This window comes from Dufourea novaeangliae, unplaced genomic scaffold (genome assembly GCF_001272555.1).
Source record: "Dufourea novaeangliae isolate 0120121106 unplaced genomic scaffold, ASM127255v1 scaffold60, whole genome shotgun sequence".
NCBI classification, from domain to species: domain Eukaryota; kingdom Metazoa; phylum Arthropoda; class Insecta; order Hymenoptera; family Halictidae; genus Dufourea; species Dufourea novaeangliae.
This window is the reverse complement of record NW_015373935.1, coordinates 1,911,333-1,927,123: the sequence shown is the minus strand read 5'-3', so window position 1 is coordinate 1,927,123 and position 15,791 is coordinate 1,911,333.

Below are 15,791 nucleotides of genomic sequence, written 5' to 3'. Positions count from 1 at the left end.
TCGAACATCTGTAACATACAAGGGATTAGTAACAAGAGAGGGGACACAACAATATGCACAGTAAATAAATTGATGGTTGTCGAATGCCTGCAACAAACAATGGGTTAGTAACAAGAGAAAGGACGAGTATGAAACGCGCGACCACCCTCCGCGACGGCTTACGAGAAAGTGAGGAAGCTAACGCCGTTATGTATTGGGCGTACGCAGGTTTGTTCGTGTTGAATTGTTTTTGCCGGCTTGGACGACCTTCTCCTTGAACGACCCAAACACCAGATGGTACGGCCAGGTACGGCCATGGTACACGGCGTACACGGCTAGGTCAATAAACTTTGTGACGCAATGTCACTAGCGCGTTGGACCGACGGAGAGCACCGATACCGCGGCACGCTCTACCGTACTCTTTTGCTCGCTCACCTCCCCCCATAGACCACCGAAATTCCTCGGCACGCGTCAACACTGACGGAGAATACCGATACCGCGGCTCGTTCTACCCCTCTCGTTCTCTCCCTTTCGCCCGCTCCGACCATCTTCGGCATCGTTCGGTACACGTCGACACAGACGGAGAGCACCGATACCGCGGCTCGCTCTACCACTCTCGTTTATTTATGATGTTCATATTCCCCAAATAAATATCATTTTTAACTAATTTGTTTAAACGACATGTTCCTTTTAAAGATTTAGCTCTCCAGTATAAATTCCTAAGACCGTTATTCATTATTCATTTCATATCGTAATTATAATTTTTTTCACAGGATACCGATTTCTATTACAGTTTCACAAAATAATTGCAAATACGAAACTATAAAATTCTTACAATAGGCAGTAAAACTATTAATATTCCCATATGAATTCATTATTCCCGTCAAATCATATAGATACACGCAATATGAATGGAATATATAACACTTCATTTGTGCTAATAATACTCAGAATTCATGCATTATCGGTAACGTCGGGTATTGTCACTAAAATGGTAAGGGGGCTTCTAACGCCCTCGAAGCATGGGACAGAAAATTACATTGCATGTTAGGTCTATTCTTATATCTCGTCTGTGCTTTAGATTTGTTTGCGTACTTATTTCTATGGTAAATTGTCAGTTATTGTTTATTCAAAAGTTTACCGACCACTGTGCATCAAAGAACTTCCATAATACGACACCAGATGTTCGGTTCTGAAAAAGAAAAATTTGGAATAAATTGAACAACATTGAATTCGACAACATTTGGATATTTCACAAATAGTTACTTCCATATATTATATCTAATTTGTAACATTTCATTGAATTTTTAGCTAAAACGATATTCGTGTTATTTACTCCATTTCTACACAAAATTTCTTGCAATAAGGAATATTTCTTTAACTTTTGCATCCGTTTAGAATGAACCAACTGAAAATGTAATTTTAACTGAGGATAAATTCTCTATTAGTAGATTATAATCGTTCATAAATATTCCTACGTCAATGCGGCAGGGCCAGATGGTCGTAGGTCATTCTTGGCTGACTCCACCCTTCGAGTGGTAGGCTTAACCAGAAAGGCCCACCTCTCGTCACCATCAACCCCCACTTCTTCTTGACATAATTTGATTCATGATGGCTGTACGACGACCAACACGCCATCTTATAGTGCACCGTTGAAATTTCAGAGGCTCCCATCGCCTGATATTGTAGAACACAAAGTAAACTAGAAGAACTATTATCGGCTTAGCCCAGTCGTTCACGGAGAATCTGCAAAGGCTTGTTTATAGATGGCAGAATTTCTCGTTCTTCCGCAATCACCGTTCAGCCTGTCATTATCATCATGCTATTCTTTTAACATTATCTGTCTAATTAACAGTCATCTGTGGAATACAGTAATAGTCATACTTGTCATTTTACTTCTTAATCTATATTTGACCAGTGTTCAACAATATTATTCGTCTTTGAAAATTCTTACCCAGATAGCACATGACGCCTCGAATAGACTCATTTTACGGCTATTTTAGGTCTAAGGCGCCTTTAAGCCGCCTCCAAGGCGTCATTGGGCGTCATCTGCTATCTGGGTTAATAGTAATTCTGTAAATTAAAATCTCACTTTTCTTTGCACACGAATTTAATTTTTCATTCAGTTTAGTCTGATTAATTGTTATTATTACCGTCTTCCACATTCCGTAATTTTTATATCATTATTTGGAACTCCGCAAATTACCACTGTCCGTTTTTCCAACACATCTTCACGATTTATATAGCGGAGGCTTACATGCTGTACGGCTCAGGGTTACGCAATCTCATAACAACGCTCGTCGACCTAAACACGCGCACGTGTCACATCACGTTTTCAGTCATCTTGACACCCACGGGTTGCGCCGGCTTGAAGTCTTACCTTCGTGCTCCCATGGGGCCAGTACTCTAGAACATGTAACTGACACTGGTCAGAGGAGAAGCACGGTTTCTTCCTCATTGAATCTGACGCTGACTGAACCTACACAAAACACGCGAAACGTTTGTGCTCCCTTTGAATTCCACCGGCATAAATTTAGAATCACTTCGTCCCGAAAATGTTATTTAACCATCGGTGGGCCACTTTGACTTGGTTGTAGCCATCGTTATATTGTTCGCCCTAAAAATTAATATACTTCATGACATATTATTAAGTCACTTATCCATATGATCGTTAAATTTCCAATTTATAAAATTTCATAAAGAATTGTAATACATCAAAATGACTGTATAGTTTTAAGAACAACAAACTTGGTATCTCGAAATTCTGATTAACCATCAAGATGATTCACTGATTCAAAGAGATCAGAAGTCGGAGAGAAATCAGAAGAATTCAGTAGCTTAAGATGTACAAGAGAAAATGTCGTGAAAGAAGGGAAAGATATCTTGGTCACGTTCTTCTTTTTCTCGAAAGTCCATTTCGAACCCCGAAACGAGGGCATCCTCGCAAGTCGACTCCGATTCCAACTAAATCTAAACGAGACGGAGGTAAAAAATGAAAATCGATTAGACCGGAGACACGTTCTCCCACAGTTTCTCAGCCAACCGCGGTCCATTTCGATTCGGTGCCAAGATTTCGGTGTCCCTGGAACGCGGGTGACAAGAAGCGCCGCGGATAACTTGACAGGTTTCATCGGAGACGCGACAGCCGAGCACCGGCCGGACGACGACGACAATGGGAGCCGACGTTGACACTTTGATAACTCGTGAATCAATATATAGCGACGGGTTTTCTTAGAAAAATGACGATAGAATGGACGCAGTTGTTTGTGGCCCCAACGCCCCCGCGCGGCCCTCAGCCGCCACCCCCTCTTCGCGTTCCGAAGCTGCTGCCAAATCTCAGGCCCGTCACCGGCTCGCGTGATTGATATCTACTTCGCTTCCTCCTTCCTTTTATCCGTACGATTCCCACCGCAGCCCGGGAGAAAACTATTCCGCTCGCGCTTTTGTTTTAAAAGGAATCCCTCCCTTGTAATGGATGAAAGCTCCGGGTCGCCGTTAAACGATCGTCCTTTAACATGTCGAATGTATAACCGACCAACTTTTTTTTAGTATTATCCTGCTGGGTCGAATGAAATTTTCATTTTTATAAACAGATCGAGGTAGAATATTGCATAACATATTCGTAGTTGGAAAATGCAATACCCTTATTGTAGTGTCTTTATCTCTTGTTAAGTACCAATAATTATTATTCATTGTTATTCATGTTACTCAATGTTCTTGATTTATGAGAATGTGGTAGTGCCAACCAGGATATGATTGAAGGTGATGGTTATAGATAACGACTCTGTTAAGTGTAGTAGCCATTGACTCTATCGAAGAGATCAATGAAATTAGTGTTTTGGATCTTGGCTTTGATGAGGGCTCAGGGATTTCTAATGATTTCAGGTTCTCTAGTAAAGTACACCAAGTTTCTTCAAGTTCTATAAATATTGGCTAACTCGACCACAGAAATACTTAAGTTCAGGTAACAATTTTATGACACACAGAGAAGATGAAACGGATCAACCACTGATCTAGATTTCCCAGTGAAGTGTAGTCAACACAAGTTCCTCTTCACTTTCTCCTTACGCTAAACTAGAAATACATACAAACGGAGTGCCAAGGCTTAGAGGCTTGACATTCTCCAAGCGTTCATTACGAAACATTTATACCCATCTCTACCGATAGTGATGCCAATCATATAGCAATTTCGCTCAAATAACAAGACTTCCCCGTAGAGCGAAAAGCATCAGCCACAGGCCAGAAGCGTATACCACCTCCGGCCCAACCCTCGCCCAGCAGCACTGGCAACGACGTCGACGGGTTAGCTGAGCAGGCGATGGAGTACGAAGCGAGTTCTGCGGCCGTCACGTCGACGAGTGACGAGTGCCCCCTCCTCCTCTTCGTCAGCCGACACCCCCGCGTGGCCCATCCGACGGGCCAACAACCCAACGTCACCCAGCGCCACCTACAACCACCCACCAGAGGGCCCTCGAGGTTCTCCGGAACCGCGGAGCGTTCCCCCCTACGGCCCCTTTCACTCTTTGCTTCTCTTCTCCGCGTCTCCTCTTCGTTCCTTCAGCCACGGCCGACTAGTAGTCGAGGAATTCGAGTTGCTATAAATCTCCCTTGACGGGTGCGATGCCAGGACGGCCAGAGGGTGGTTGTGGGGGGAGGGGGGAGACGTGGGTTGCGGAGGGCTACGTGGAACGGGCTGGAGGTGAAAAGGAAGGGAACGGCGCGTTTCAGCCAGACCAGGAATTGTAATAGTTTTGCTCGCCAGGGTTAACGCAGTCTTGCGGGTGAACCCACCCCGCGAGAATAGAAAGAACTGGAAGGCTGGCCGAGGGGCCCTGGTTTCGCAACCACCCCCTTAATGTCGCACGGCTTGGACACGCCATTGTCCTGGATTTTTCTCGGCCGCGATTCTCCGCTGGGATCATCCCCATGTAGACGAGTAGCCACGAGGTTTTCTATGGATATCCTTGGGCCAGGGAAAGGGACAATTGATCTGGATTCTGTTGGTAACCTCCTTTTTGGGATTAATGTATTCTTGAACCGAGTGATCCGTGAAGGTCGAGGAGGACTTTGAAGTCGAGCTGGAATCGGTTTTCATGTGGTCTCTGGGAATTTAACGTTTCTATTTGATCATAGTGCAACCCTGAAACATTTGGACTCGATTGTCCCATTTGTAGGGACATAATGTACGAGGAATTAGGAAGTTCCGAGTGCAAAAGGGGTGAATTAAAAATGGAGTAAAACTGTTTAATTCAAGGTAGTGAACATTTCTATCTACCTGGAATCATAGAATCGTGTATTTCGTGTTTATTCTTCGAGTAGTTACTGTAATCTGTTCTTTATAGAGTGGAAGGTAGCCTGTTTGTTTATTTCTTAATTACACCTAGGTACATTATTTAATTCTTTAACCCAATACATTTCTACAAAACTATTATGCACTTAATTGAATTCCAAAAATGTTCCCTGTCTAAAGAATGGTTAAATAGTGTGAGTCTGTAGGCTATTATTGCACTGAGATTGTCTGCTATGCTCATGGTTCTCCATCATTAAGGACAAAGCACGAAGGGATTACAAATCGATGAGACTGGAAGCAGACATCCTGTGCGGGGGGAGGGCGAGGAGAGAAAAGTTTCCAGGTGTCGACCGAGTCGTCGTTGCACGTCAGCCAACGATCAGGTCGCGAGTTCATCAAGTAAGTTGAATTGAAGAAGAACTTGTTTTCTTTGCCTGTGATTCAGGGATCCCGATAAGGCGGCCGTGATTCGACCGCCGTTCCACGTCTATCTCCTAATGACCTCGCCGTGAATTGCGGGCACCTTTAATTTACCGATGTTACGTCGATAAAGTTGCCATTTGCCGATGGAGGTTTAAATTCCCGCCGAATCTAATTCTCTCCCCTGCCGCGACGAATCGAACGGGAAGCGTTTAAAACAAGGCTAGGGTTCTTCGTAACTACGACACTATGATGTCCGTGTTATCGAATGTAAATTTTTATGTATTTCTGTGTTTATCACGAGAGAAGTTTCAATCATGGAAATACACGACTGGATAAATTGAAATTATTCATTTGTAGAATAGCACGTTCTTGTTGATACCTTCGTTTCTCATACATTCGAAATCCACTTCTTATTAATACTTCATCCTGTTATTACAACTATTGAAATATTTCAAAAATTAAAATTAAGATTTAACTTAATTACTTCAGGTCTCGTTATTATTTGTTTTAAAGTTTGTAGGCATTCATAATGAATATAGTCGAAAAAGGATCGTAACAATTGACAACAAAGTTTTATGATATGAATTAGAAAAATTGTTCTTTGCTCAAAAGGATCCAAGGGGGTTCGATTGTTAATGCAGAATGTTACGACTAAGTTTGTGTAAATTCAAACAATAGCGCACACAAGAGTCTTAAAGACGTTCATGGTCAAGAAGATACTTTTATTGAACGATATTTATTAGTGACGAGAAGAGTGTGCCCTAAGTGACAGTACATACTTGACGTAGCAGTAAATAAAGATAGGCTGAAGGGTTGCAAGGTTAAGCGATCCCTTGTTTCATCATTAGCTGAGTGAATGCACGGAAAGGGTTTCCAAGAAGCTTCTCAATCGGCGCTTCTGATTTATGGGCGGAACCCTTTTGCTCGAAATTTGCGACGAGGTCATGCAAATGCATCCGTGGCAATAACCGTACAAAAGAGGAGGATGTCCTTTGCATTTGCCTCGCGTGTTACGCTCCTTTGAAGGGCTCCGAGACCCGTCGTCCGATGGAAATGGGCTCGACACGATAAAAGCTCTCCGAAAAATTTTATACTACAATGCATGACTACAATTGCGAGGGGAAATATAAAGTTCACTAAAAAAAAAACAGATTCTGCTAAACAACACAAATTTTTTAACTGTAATTTTGTAAACAGAATATTTCTTGAGAATTCTCAATTCTTCAATTTTCAATCTTTTCCAGAATGCACACTTCATCAGAATTCAGTTATGTACTTCACACCTCTCGATAATTTTATGAAAATACATTTCATAAAAAGCTGCTCTTTTTGCATATGAATTTCAAAAAATTAAGTTAGTAACAAACTGCACGCTCTAGGGTTCCCGTTTCACTAATTACATTCGAATGGTAGGCGGCGTGAGAATACAAAAATATCCATTCGTGTACGAATAATTTTAACGCGATGAACACTTCATCGGTAACGAGAGATACCACCTGCGTACGAAGTGAAATACAGAAAAAAAATAATAATAAAACCTCCACGAGGGTACCCAGACGAGCACAGCCGCAGTTCACAAGGGTCGATAGATCGAAAGGGTGGGGGGACGTGGTGAAACGCGGCTTTAAATCGGATTCGCAGTAGGACCGTTATCCGAGCCGATGCCGCGGAACGGTACTTTTCTCCAAAACAGAGTGCTGGGGGGAGCCGCTGTATAACCGCGCTCGAGAGCATAAATCAATTAAATTATAAATTACTATACAGAAGTTGAGCAAAACGACCACCTGTTGAGGACAGGGACGAGGAAGGTGGGGACGAATGGAAACGTGGTGGGGGTAGCTATCTCGTAAATTCTCTGCTAGGCGCCTCGCTGTAGCCATGTGTAGAAGTGTTTACTCCTTACTTTCTCTCTCTTCTTTCATCGTGATCTCCTCCTAGAATCTAGAATGTTATTTACGAGCCACTGTTCTTACCCTCCGTACTCCGTTCGAGGTGCTAATTAGGATGTTGCCTTTAATGCTTAATTCGAGTCGAGTGATTTGAATTATGTATTGTTCTTCCCTTTCTTGTGAATTTTGTGGCGACTTGATTATGGGCGTTCCTGAAAATTCCCACCTTTAGTGACTGTTTTCCAACGCGGGAATCAGTGAATAATTTGATCTACCGATTGAATAATTTATGTAGTCCGAAGTGAAATACAGATGTTAAGTTTTTGTTGGAGCTCTAGTGTTTCATGCAGTTATACGTGCATGTGTGCATTACGATTAATGATTGCTTGAGGTTACCTGGTGTGTTTTCATATTTTCTTTAAAATGTTTCTGCTCCCCGTGTTAATCAATCTTACCAAGCTCTTTTGCAATTTATTTAATTCCACCTTAGTTCTGCATAATTCCCTGAAGATCAATGTACAGTATCCTTTCTATATATTCACTCTAGGAAATGAGAACTTGATTATGATAGATGTGGTCAGAAAAGTTGTTGGGAAAATCAGAATGGTGGTACTTTTCTAAGAAAAAGTAAAATGAAGGGTAAGCGAAGTTCCCTATGGACTATTTTACATACTGAATACGATAGTCGGAAAATTGGAAAAGACAGCAATATCCACGTTGCTTAAAAATTTATTTAAAAAAGAAAGAAAACGCAAAAGATTCGCGATTTCTGACTCCCCTGTTCAACGATGGCAATTTGCAGTTTTCGAGAGGGGTAGCGTTTATATTTAAGCTTTGACGCGGATTTGGTAGATAAGCGTATAATTGGGAATGCGAGGAAAGTAGTAGGTAGGGACATTGAGAGCTGCCAGGGATGATTAATTCTCGCTGGAAAGCGCCAGACCCTTTGGAACTCGGTTGTAGCGCCCGTTCCACCCCGTCTTCTCCCCCAGTCGACCCACCCCTCACGCTCCACGCTACAACCGCCACCCCCAACCGCCTCTCTCAACCCCTCTTTTTTCTCTTACCACTGGCAGACTTTCTCGTTTCGTTTGTTCTCCGCCCGTGTCATTCGTTATTACATCGTAGAAACTCGCGGATATTTGGAATTCCGAGTGACGTCTAAAGGCCCGCGTCCGCCGTTGCTTCGACCGGTAACCGGGTTTCTTACTGCGGCCCCTTTGTCTGTTCCCGGTTTTTACCCCTCTTTCACCGTCACCGTCTGCAATGACTTTCTAGGTTGATACACGACGGGGTGAACTTGACATAAAGCATCATCGAAATTTCATCATGGAAGCAAAAATGGTGGTAAGCTTAAGGGTTGTGATAGTATAATTTTCGAGGTTTACTATTGCGTTATTATTTTTTTTGTAAAATATTTACATAACGTCACACAGGGTGTCTATTTCGGTAGAATATGATGGGTTATTAGATCTAGATGCGATTAGGTACCGATAGAAGGATCTTGGGGTTGGACATTATTCTGCAGTGGTGGATTGTGTCTTAAAATACTGGTTGCCAGAAGACAAGGGAAGGGGCTCACTTACAATTATAAGACTATCATTCAATTTTACAAGAAATAAATAAATTTTTCAAAAAGTACAGTCGACACCCTGGTCAGTCCGCCACTGCTATTCTGTACTCAACCACCATTTCCATACCCCGTCGTAACATCTCTAAACTCGTGTTTTGACAAACTAATATACCGATAAAAAAATTACACGAATGTCTTCCACAGAACTCCTACTCCTAGTAGACAGGTACAAGAGCTCCCTCTAGGAAAAAGGGTTAACAAAACTCCTCTAGATCCCCGTATAGGAACACAGATATCTCCTCTCGAACCTCATCGTGATCGCCAGTACTATCTAAAGGTCTTCCCTTTGGAAGAGGGTACAAAGCTGGTCCGAGTGTATCAATACCCAGCCATACGTCTCCAGGGCAGAAGGAATCGCGACGGTCAGAAGTCCCCCCGTTGGTTTTTCCAAGCGACGCGGAATTTTTCCCTCGATGTTCCCTCGACGGAGGACGATACGAATCCAGGGAACGACGGGGCAGGTTTCTCTGTCAGTGGTCTCGCGGGGAGTGCTCGCGATATCGGTGGAGATTTGCATAAGGCTATCGTCTTTCCTTTGTTGCGGGCCTCGCCTCCCACGTACGTGGCGAGGCTGTCACTCAGCTCTCAGGCCTCTCTCCTCGGCCTTCACTCACATCAGCCGCGGATCAGGGGGGTTCTTCTCTCTATCTGCCTCGCCGTTTCTTTTCTTCTTCTTCGTGTGCACTCCCCCTTCTACCAACCCACGTTCCCTGCTCGATCCGTTCCTCTCTGTCTCTCTCGGTCTCTCTTCCGCCCCCCAGGACACGGCGTTTTATTCCTGCATACAATTACACGGGGCTGCGCTTATGCATTTCGTGCGTAACGCTCTTTCTCCGCTGTCTACCAACGCCGACGAGCACCAGCCTGGTGACTCTCGTCGCTCTCTCTGCGCCAGCAGCTCCCGTTGAGGCTTTCTGGCGGAGTCGGGTCTCTCCCTGACGGGGCGCTGGCAACCGTTCTCCGGGGGCTTGAAAAATACTGGTTCGTAGGACGCATTTTTAACCAGCTTCCGCGTTTTTCCCCTCCGTTCCTCGTTCCACTTGCAGCACCGTTCCAGACGGGTATTCGGGGGAGACTGATGGGGTCCCCTGTTTGCTGAACGGTTGATCCTTGTTGTAATTATTTCCATATGATCTTGATTGGCCCCGGGGTATTATCCGTCTCCTGGCCGAATTACAGTGCACCCTGTCGATTCAAAGAAGCACGTCGGTGTATTGAAAAGTAATACATACATGGAAGGTTTTTTTGCCTTTGAACGAGTCTGGCTCTCTCTGTATAATGGGCCCGTTCGAACTCTTCAGCAATTTTTGAACGGAGAAAAAGTATAATTACAGACGTTGAAATTGAAGGACAAGGTAGCAAAACGAAGCAGGTTCAAAGCAATCCAAGATAATCGGACGTCATTTCCTTCGTATGATCGAGGTGTAATTTTTTCCTTGTTTATAAGAGCCTCGACGCGTTGCGTTAACACCTTGCGCGACAAATAAGCTCTTTTTGTTTTATGGAAATCGAAGTACACACGCGCGTTCCTCGAGAGAAATACCAAGGAGTGAACCGTTCTCGCGTTGCGACACGCCACGAAGCTGGGGAATGATATTAAAATTTTCAAATAAATGCAACCGGTGGCTGACTGCGTCGTCTCCGCGCGCCGATCGCTATCGCGGCCCGTTGCCAAATTGGGTAACTCGGTCAAACGTTTCGGCTCCCCCGTGGATTTACATACAAATTGAAGTCGCGCGGAGGTGCATCGATCGTAGGGTCTGCGAAATATGGTAATACCCGTCTGCTAGGCCGCCGGCCATCGATGAGTTCCGGAAACGTGCTCGGCAAATTGAATTGCACTTGCCGCGACGCGACTCCGCGTATCGTCTTTTGTTCGCGGTCGACCGCCATGTTCGTTCGAACTTGCATCCTTGGAATAATTTATTCGTACATTATGCTTAAACATTAAAGATTAACTTCTGATCTTAGGTACTTCTTATTATTAATGACTATTCATATTTGTTTTATTATTCCTTACGATTACAGTGCTTCGAAATTAAATGCTCTTTCGTTACCGGTCCCTTTGCTGCAGTGGTGATAGAAATGCATTCATTTTTCTTCTGTTGAAAGTACAGACTCTTCTCATATATTCTCCGGCTTGTTAAAAAACTAACAAGTCTTTAAAAACTCTCCAAGCCATATCGATAGTACGATAATACCAAACCACGCAGGACCAAAAAAAAAAAAAGAAAAAGGGTTGAACGTCAATCCCAACCAAGACAACGAATGCAATCCTCAGCATCAACGCTCTCGCCGATATCGCAATTTTCGCCGGTCGGATTTTTTTCCCGATGCAGGGACGATCGAGGCGCACGATACCGGGCGTCAAGACAAGAATCTCGACGTTATGGTCGGACAGCCGATCAAAACCGTTTGGCCGCGGCGCGCGGTCCACCGTGGCGGCAAAACGCGCAAAACAAGACCGCGCTGAGCGCGAGTCACCGCACTGGGGTTCCAGGGTAAGCGGGTGTTCCCCGTAGCGCGCGATACTACTCCTCGAGGGCCCCGTAGCTGTTTCGTGGCCGCAACGAATACCGTGGGGTGTCCGTCCGTATTCTCCCCCGTCCTCGATCGCTGGCGGGGCCCCGCGTTCACCTAACCGCCGCGGTAGATGGAATGGAATGGGACAGGGGGCGGAACGGGAGGGGACGGTAGGACCGTGGAAGAGCCGCATTAATAAAACATTAAGGTTTTGTAGACGATGTATCGATGTAGTGTTTATATTATCTTCTTTGATGTCGACATGTGAATTGGACAGATTTGTTATTCAGACTCCGTACATAAAAGTGGTGAAGTCTTGCTCCGCTCCGTTTGTGGACAGGGCGACTCTTGGAGTCTTTCTCGTACACGGCTACGACCACGACGAAACGTCCGCGACGGGACCCGGCCGTCCATGGACGACGGTCAAACGGAATCGAACAAACGCGAACACGGATGGACGGACGGATGGACGGCCTTCTGCGCTTCCAAGTCTCTCTCTCTCTATCTCTCTCTCTCTCTCTCTTCGGGGTTCCTGCGTCGCCTGTCACTCATTCGATCGGCCGCCGAAGGTAGATACGCGACCAACGCGGGGGGAATCGAGGAACGTATCCTCCTTCTTCCGTTCCTGGGATTTCTACACGCCGGCGGAAAAACTGACACCGCCGCGGCCGTGTTATAACTTTCCCAAACGCGGAACGATCGTCGTGTGTCGGTCTCTTCCTGCTTAATCGGTTTACAGAGGGCTTCGAGGCTGCTGTTGCTTTTTCTGCCCGACACGGAAATCGTACGGGCATAATTGAATCGCGATCGTTTTTGCGGCGGGACTGGAGAGATAGCTTGATGTGTTTTCTCACATGTCGGGATGTTTACCTGTAGATCGAGGTATGAAGATGTTTGTTTGCACGTAGACGTATGGTAGGGTATGTGCGATGGCTGATGTTGTCTTAGGGGATAATATTCATTGTTTAGACATTTTTTTGGTCTAAGAGGCTTTGCGCTTGAGGAATTAGGTTTTGGAAGAAGAGAATTTCACACGGACATCGTCTGAGCATAATTGAAACGTGACCTTCTTGCAGTGAGTCTGGAGAGTTTGTGTTTTCTAACCTGTCGGCTTTATCTTCGGATCAAAATTTGAAAATGTTTGTTTACACGTAAAAGTAAGGTAGGTTATGTTCGATGTATAATGCTTTGCTCTCGAGGAAATATATTTTGAAAGAAGATAATTTGATAAATTTTGATAGCGAACAGATTTTCATAGAAGCGACATATTTGAGTTCACCAAGTCTCATATTCCTACCTTTGTTATCTACCAGTACCTGTATATCGAGGCGACCAGTAGATTAAAAGCAAAGAAAAAATAAAAATTGAGAAATGTTCGTTGTACTTCGATTCGAAATAAACACCAGATATTCCGTCCGTGGTTTGCTCTCCACGTGCGACGACCGGCGTCTCCACTTTATTCCCGTGGAACGCGCGCGGTGTATCGATACTCGTCTCCTGGATGTCGAGAGCTCCCCCGCCGCGTCCCCTATTCCGAACTCGGCACCGTGATCCCGAACCTTGACTCTTCATTAATCACCCCGCTGTATCAATGACTGACTGAGTGACTGACGTCAGCCAGCGAGGCATTATGTACCCAAGGCGTTCGCGCGAAACGCTCAAACGCTTTCCTCCGCGAGTTTTCCCTGCCGACAGAGGATCGGAGAGGAAAGTCCCCAGGATTGCCCCCTGGTCGACCGTCTAGCAGAATTTTGTCCCCGGGTTCTCAATGAAAATTTCTTCACTTCGAGGTTTACAACGCAGGGAAGAAGGGTGGGGAGGGATCGTTTCGGGGTTTTCTTACGTCTCGATGTCCCGCGAACACGGAGGGAGAGAATCCATTAAGCAACGGGACTTTATGTCGATGGCTGAAAGTTAGGTCTCGGTTAGGGTCATCGTTTGACAGGTTTAGAAGTGTTTCTAGCGGAGATTTATTGGATTTAGATACCGATCCTCTGTGGGCGATCTGATTGATTATCGTTTTGTAGCTTTTAATATTCGTTTTATAAGAAGATTGCGGTATTGACCTTTGGAATATCGACTGTCGTAGCTGGTCAGTGGGTCTATCTTGACCCATAACAAGAGCTCAGTCATGAATGCATGTAAGGCTATAGTTACTTTGTTGTTGCAGGAACAGTCAGGTAATTACTCATTGATGGGTCAATGAGTGACCTGGCCGTAGGATCACGAATGTCAATAGTATAACATAAGAATAGAGTGGGAAAGGAAATGTATCTTTTATCATAAAAGAATAAAATAGTACAGCGTACGGGGGATAGATTTTTTCATGAAGAAAGTCTCAATTTGCGTTGACACTTATAATTCATACATTCATTCAAAAGAAAAAGAATCTGAAATTTTAGGCTCTAAAGTTTAATGGCTTACACTACTCACCGAGTGTATAAATTTAACTTTTACATTTGCGACCATCTGATATCACGAATCTCTTCGCAATATGTAGTATATTGAATGTTAACAGAAGAATTGGTTTGGACGGATACATTAATTCAAGAGGCAATGCGACATACGGAACGAATATGTGAAAATGCACATAAATCGATTTCTGATTCGCAGATGTGAGTTTTGTATTGAAGTGGAAGGACATATCGAATATTTGTAACAGATGTGAAAATAAACTTCTGTATTTTCCATCGAATGGATTGATTTTAACACCTATACTGGTCAGACATTTTTTCCTTCACTCGGTGAGTACTATAAAAACCTAAGGTCCTGCCCCCTTTTTTTACCACCCCTGTACATCATTTAATTCTCATAAAAGAACTACATCTTACCTCTTTCAACCGAGTCACAATATTATTCTGTCTTCATAAAATAACAAAAAGTGCACGCGTCTATAAACGATACACATTTCCTCTAATTATCGTCTCAAAATAAGACTCCTATGAAACTAAGAAGCACACACAATGAGCTCCAAATCCTCACCGACATCACCATACCAGCTAGTCCACTGAACAAGTAGCACGGTCCTCCGTCCCACGCTCCGAATGACGTGTAAATACTTACTTCGAACACGGGTGACAGTCCACCGGTTCACGATTACTCCATGGTAGCCCATGGATCCAGCGAAACGGAAAGAATCGATAATTCGACGGCGCCGGTGTCGGTTCACCGGTCGTTCCGTGAGCTCTATCGTTACGATCTGGACAACGAAAGTCACGGTCGTCGGCTCGAAACACTAGGAGAGAGAGAGGAACCGAGCCGAGTCCAGTCGAGTCGGTTCGCTCGGCGGACCGATCGAATCTGCGTCGTCATTGTCGGTAGCATGGTGAACCACGGCGAACAGCAACGAGAAAGAGAAAGAGAGTATTGCTTGCAAGGATCGTGACTTGCGTCCGGGTCTTGTCTTCTCTTGTCTCCTTGTTACACGACTCCTGTCCGTTTCGGTAGTTTTCGAGGGTGTGAGGCTGCTTTATCACGCGCGACCCCCCGCTGTTGTCACGCGATCTTATCGGCTCGGCTCGATTCTCGATTCCGGCCGCTCACGTACTCCACGATCACCGATTCGGAATCGATCCTCTGGATCCTCTCTCTTCGAGCTGTATTGATTCCGTTTTAATTGAATATAAGGGGCTTGTCTCTTTTTTTAACCTTTTTGTACCTTGTTCGTGTGTTTTGTAGTGTACCGAAGTTTGGGGTAACTTTGACTTAGGGGTTAACTTTCTCCCTGTGTCAGAAAATGATCATTTTCTATTTTACAGAGCTTTTTCAGGTATTTTTCTTACGAGGATTACGTTAACTTTTATTAGAAAGTTTCGAGTGAAATTAATAACAATCATATTTTTGCTGTATGAATAGCCTACCGTTTTTCCTTGCTACAGTATAAGCCAACATTTAACGAGATCTCAATTTTTCTAAACTCGAACCTCACAGACTCTATCAAAATCTATTGTTTTCAACATTCTCCTATGAATATTAATTTCTAACTACAGACCAAAAGATGTGCAGCTTTTCATTTTATTCAATCCCAAAGATTCAGGTTTTGGTATTAATTAAC